The sequence below is a fragment of the Rhinopithecus bieti genome, unplaced genomic scaffold (genome assembly GCF_001698545.2).
Source record: "Rhinopithecus bieti isolate Rb0 unplaced genomic scaffold, ASM169854v2 scaffold_13207, whole genome shotgun sequence".
In the NCBI taxonomy this organism is placed as follows: Eukaryota; Metazoa; Chordata; class Mammalia; order Primates; family Cercopithecidae; genus Rhinopithecus; species Rhinopithecus bieti.
The window spans coordinates 4,731,769-4,737,746 of NW_016807866.1; positions in this window are offsets into that span (position 1 = coordinate 4,731,769).

Consider the following 5,978-nt stretch of genomic DNA (forward strand, 5'->3'; position numbering starts at 1 on the left):
AAAAACCTTGTTCAATATTCAAAACTTTAAAATGTTTTAAAAAATAGAGGCATTCAATATAATTGATTTTATCAAACACTAGTTTGGATATTACAGAAAAAATACGTAATTTAGAAAAATCCAGGAAAAAAGAGAGATGAAGATGCCCTGATAGATGACTCTGCCTGCAAAAAAAGGAGAGATGTGTTTAATGTGCAAGAAAAAAAAAAGTATCTGTTTGATAGGTAAGTGTGCTTTCAAATTTTGAAAGGTCTTTAATATTAGGAAAATATTCTTACCAAAATGGAATTTTCCATGAAAAAACAGGAACTAAAATAAGTATCTGTTTCAATGCTGAAAAGTGAATGATGAAGAAGGCAAGTCAGAAATTCATTTTAGATGATGAATATGTTCCATTTCCAAAAAGAAGGTAAGACACTAGAACAGAGGAAGGTAAAACAGGAAGTCCCCACGTGTTTCCTTATTAGGTGTTAGTTTCTGAGTTAGACGTAAGAGGAGATATATATTTTGGACAGGTTTCTTGCCCTCAAAAATGTATAGTTCAGTAAGAAAGATATGATTAAGCCGTGTTGAGGTGAAGCGCTATGCAATCAATGACAGGAGAGGCACAAACCAGTTCCTTCAGAACTGGAGGTGGCCAAGCTTCCCCTTGAGATGTAGGGTTGGCAGAATAGATGAGGCTGAGTGAAGAAGACAGAAGGTGAGTAGTCCATTTTTGAAAAAATTAGAAGGCATTGAGATGGAAAAGTAATAATGTAATACCTAACATTTATCCAGTCATATGCTAGATACTGGGCTAAGATTTTTTTTAAATCCATTATCATGGAGAAAAAACGTTTCTTCTACTCTCTTAAGTCTGGTAACTGAGAGCCTGTGAATTAAACTAACAAAAGATAGATTAACAGAGGGAAGGGTACACAATTTTTTTTAATATTTACATGCACAAGAGTTCCCAGGAAAAGAGTGAAACTCAAAGAAGCAGACTCAGGGACTTATACATCCTTTCAACAAAGGGAAAAGAGTTTGGGTCTCAAGGTATGATAAATAGTGGGGAAGTGACTAGGAAATCCAGTGACTCAGGGAAGATAAGGGATACTTTAGTAAGGTCTGCTTGTGCGAACACGTCTTGGCATCAACTTCCTTACTTCAGTGAAAAGAGTCACTCTTCCCTCCTTGTATAGGAGGTGGGCTCCTCCTCAAAGAGAAACTAAAAATGTATGCCTTGTCTTTAGGTGTTAATGGTAGGTAGAGGAACTGTTCCTGCACCTGCTGATTCTCAACTGCCTTTAGCTCAAAATAATCTTTACACCAAAGTGGCCTAGTTTAGAGTGGCATCTTCTGATCCCCATCACAACAAATAGGTGTAATACTGATACCACTATGACACAGGCATAATTGTTGCCTCTTTTCATAGGTGGGGAAACTGAGGATCTTACGTCCTAACCGGCACGCCTGACAAAGAGGTAGGTGGCTCATGTTGTCAGAAGGGGAGGGCAAGTGGTGTTGGTGTCGCCCAGGCAATTTCAATATGACAAACTGGAAAACTTCTAAATGCACCGTCCTCACTTGTTTCATGTTTCAGAGGAACCAGGTGGATCCCCCATTCTTTAACTGGTTCCTTTTCCTTTCAAGTTCAAAACACTCAAGGAATATTTTAATAAATCAATAAAGTGAACACAGCAAGTGAGGAATGGCAAGAAACAAGAGAAAATATTCAAGAGGACTGTAATGATGAGAGGAAATTAAAGTAAGTTCACTCAGATGCTTTCATGTAACCGCACTTATAAAAAAAAGAAAAAAAAAGTCTTATAAAGTTGTATAAAAATAGAGTAGCAGTATAATAATAGCCCTAACTATAATTTCTGATACTATGTAGACTGGGGAAAAACATAACCCAATAGCCTAAGAAGAAAAGAAAGAAAATATGTTTGCTCAAAGAAAACAAACACAGACATACAAACCTACACCCCTGATGGCTGAACTTCATAGAACTAAGAAGCCAGTAGGAAGAAAGTACAGACAAGCAGGAAGCTCATTAGATTAGAAATCGAGTTCATGTTCTACCACTGATGGCCAGCTGATCAGGGCAGTTCACAAGCAGTTCAAGTTCAGGGACCAAAGTGCCCCTGAGTGCCTCCGTTGGATTCTGCACAGCCAAAAAGATGCTTGAAAACATCAAGCCCTGTCACCAGTACCTTCTATCAGCCTTGAGAGAGGTATGATGATATAATAGGGAATCAGAGAAGCCTAAATATGTGCCTGCTTTGGGAAACCCATGTAATGCCTTCCCCTGATTCATTACTATTTGAGAACCTACAAGGCCCTGTGTTCACAACTCTAGGAAGATGCAAGACTCTAGGTGTCACAGCTCTGGCCTTTAGGAGCATTTTGCTAGTGTTCTATTGCTCTGTAGCATGCTTCCACACACTCAGCAGCTTTAAACAATCCCTTTCTCTGTTCACAGCTCTGTAGATTAGAAGGCTGTGGCTGGGTTCTCTGCATCATGTCTCAGGAGGCTGACATTAAGGTGTTAGCCAACTGGATTCTCCTCTGGAGACTGGGGGGAAATCTGCTTCCACACTTATTCAGGGTGTTGTCAGAATTCATTTCTTTGAGGCTGTAGGACTGACATTCCCACTGCCTTTCTCGTTGTCAGCTGTGGGCCACCCTCAGCCCATTTAGGCCACCCACATTCCTTACTACACAGCCCCCTCCATTTCTAAAACAAGCAAACAAGAAGTCTCCCTCATGTTGAATGTCTGTCACACTGTGAATCTCTCTCACGAGGAAGAGCCCAGCAGCTTATCTGAGACCTGAATTACATCTGCAGAATCCTTCGACAGGAGCAGCTAGAAACATGCTGGGCCACACACCAGCAGGCAGAAATCGTGGGAGCCGTATTGAAATTCTGCTTGCCATAAGCATCGGAAAACTATGTACTGAGTGTTGAATAAATGAGAAAAGAAATGAAAACTGGCCCCTCACTGGAATTATCTTCTCAAGTGAGAGGCAGCATAGCTTTATTGTAATCCCATCCATCGCCTGCAAAGAGCCCGTCCTCATGTTAATCACTTGTTCGCTACTCACAGCAACTCTGTAAGGCGAGTCCACCGGCAAGGCTTATGATTCCTGCTTTCCAGAACTCTGATCCCTTAACTTCTTGTCCAGTGCTCTTTTCATGACAAGAAATTACAGTTTCTTTAAGGTTACCTTGGACAAACTCTTTGGTGACATTGTAACAACGTGAAGAAGAGACACAGGAGAGCATGGAACCCCGCAGAAGACCCATGAACCAGGGCCGCTTGGGACTGTGGCACTAGCTCCTCTGCTGTAAGCGAGTCTTTGCCAAGGATTCACTTCTGTGATCTGGCATGGGGCGGGAGACCTCAGCGGAAGATTCCAAACCAGATGAATCATATCACTGGTGGCCACACAGTGGGCAGTTGTCACTGGTGAGATTACTCTGTAGGTGGTCACAGCCCAATTATCTGCTGGGTATGGAGGTTGCATCCCAAATCCTGTATGGAGTGGCAGTCCTGAAATGAGTAGCTGGTGCTTTGCCATTTTCCCATCACTTGCAGCTGATCGAGGCATCAGTGAGTGAGGAGGAGGGTGGGAAAGCAGAGCCTTCCAGGGTCCAAGTCTGAGGATTGATGGGGGAGGCTGGGCTGGGTGACAGAATCTTGATGGCAGAGCTCAGCATCACGAAGGGTAAGGTGCTTGGAGGTGAAGTGGCCTGAAGTGGGAAAAGAGGCAGATGCTGAGAGGATAGTCCTTGCAAAATTGACAGGGGCTCTTCTGATGGCTGTCACTGCTCCAGGAATCTGGGGTCTTCATGCTTTCTGGGCATCCTGTTGAGTCCTGAAAGAGGAGCCCAGACCAACCAGGAGCTCATTCACCCCAGTTTGAGTCTGGGTACCTCTTTCTCTTAACCAGCTGGGCACTCTTGGCTCAGCTGCTTAATATCCCAGTGCCTTATTTTCCTCATCAGTTGAATGCTGGAAGTTGAGCTCTCTGATTTATGGAGTCCCTTCTGGCTATAAATTCTTATCTCATGAGGACTTTTTGTGATCTGGACTATATTAAAGAGTCACTCTCTAGGATTAATAACAGTACACAGCAGCCTTTTCATATTATTTTCTTTTTCTACAGTTACTGCCCAATCAGCACTATAAAACATTCAAATCTTAAAAAATAATTCATTGAATATGTCTTTTTTTAGCACCAGCTGTAACAAAACTACATACATCAGTAGTTAGTTGCTTGCATGTGAAGCAACAGCTACATGCACATTGGAATAAGCCACAAAATGTTATTTTAATAAGATGCTGTCCACCCAAACAAACTGAATTTGAAACGTGGCACCAAACTTGCAATCTGGCTCATTCAAAAATATTTCACGGTCAACCATGTAAATGATAACTTTCAAAAAACATTTATGAAGTAATCAACACGGGAAGACAGAAAGTTAGGCTATAACTTTACCATCTGTGTTTTGTTGGAGGTATCAAACTGTTCATAGTTCATGGTGAATTCTCTGGATTAGATAGTTCTTTGGAAGAGGAAGATAGTCCTCTCCCAAACAGTTAGATAGTCCTTTGGAAGAGGAGTCTTCGGAAGGTGATTTGTCACATTTGAAAAGAGCACAGTGGCTGACTCAGAGCCACCATTTCCACCATTTCCTTAGGTATCAGCTGAATGAATGCTATTTTTCAGCTTAATCAGGCTAAAACTCTTGGAGTCATCTTTGGCTCTTCTCTTCAACTTCCTGCATTCTTCTTGGCGCTACCTTCAAAAGATAACCACAATCCAACCACCTCTCACCACCTCCTGCTCCATCCATGGTCTGAGCCAACAAGGTCTCTCCCTGATGAGCAGGAGCCCCCAGAAAGATCTCCCTCCCTCTAATTTGGCTTCCCACGGTCTATTCCCAACACATCGGCTACAGTGTTGATCACTTACGTCGACTCATGTCACTCTTCTGCCCAGATCCTTTGGTGGTTCTCCTTTTTACACAGAATAGCAGCCAAAGTTTATAGAGAGTCCCTCATTTCATCTACTACCTTCTCTGTCCCCTCTCCCACTGGACACCAGTTGAGACTGTGCAGTCCAGCCAAGCTCCTGGGTGCTGGGGTGTCCACTCCTCTTGGAATGCTCTTCTCTGATCCTCTCCTGGCCAACTACCTCACCCCTTCAAGTGTTTGCTCCAATTTCATCTTTTTAAAATTTGCATAGATTTAGGAGGTACAGTGAAGTTCATGGATATATTGCCTAGTGGAGAAGTCTGGGCTTTCTGTGTAGCCATCCCCTAAAGGGTATACAATAAGTGCCCATTGTACCCATTAAGTAATTTATCTTCCCTCATCCCGCTCTCAGCCCCTCGCCTTTCCGAGTCCCCGATGTCTATTATTCCACTCTCTGTCATCTTTGTGAGGCTTCACCCGATCTTTCTGTGTAATACTGCAACTTGTCCCCCACTCCCCAGAAACCCTGACCCTCCTTACCCTGATCTTCTCTTGTTCATAGCATTTAGCAACTTCAGCATGATGCATTCAGTGACAACGAATGTTTAATTTCTATCTCCTGCTAGAATGCAAGCTCTATGAGGGCAGGGATCTATGTTTTGTTTTCTGACGCACCCTAAACACCTAGAAGAGTGCCAGATAAATAAAAGCATCCAAATGAAATTTCATCTCACACTCACGTCGGTTGAAAAAGTCAAATTAAACAATACATTTTGGTTGGCTATAATAAACTAAAATGTGTTCATTTAGGCTTTTTTCTATGATTCATCTTCTAAATTGCCTGGCAATGATGCAGGAATGCCTTCAGTCAAGAAAATGGGATTCTAGCTAATCTCTGAAATATATTTGTACTGATTGCATCAAAAATGCACATATGCTACCTCTCACATTTTAAAAAATATAGTACCCTCCCTATCACCAGATGAGCGCTTTATAGATCACAATGATCCCTTA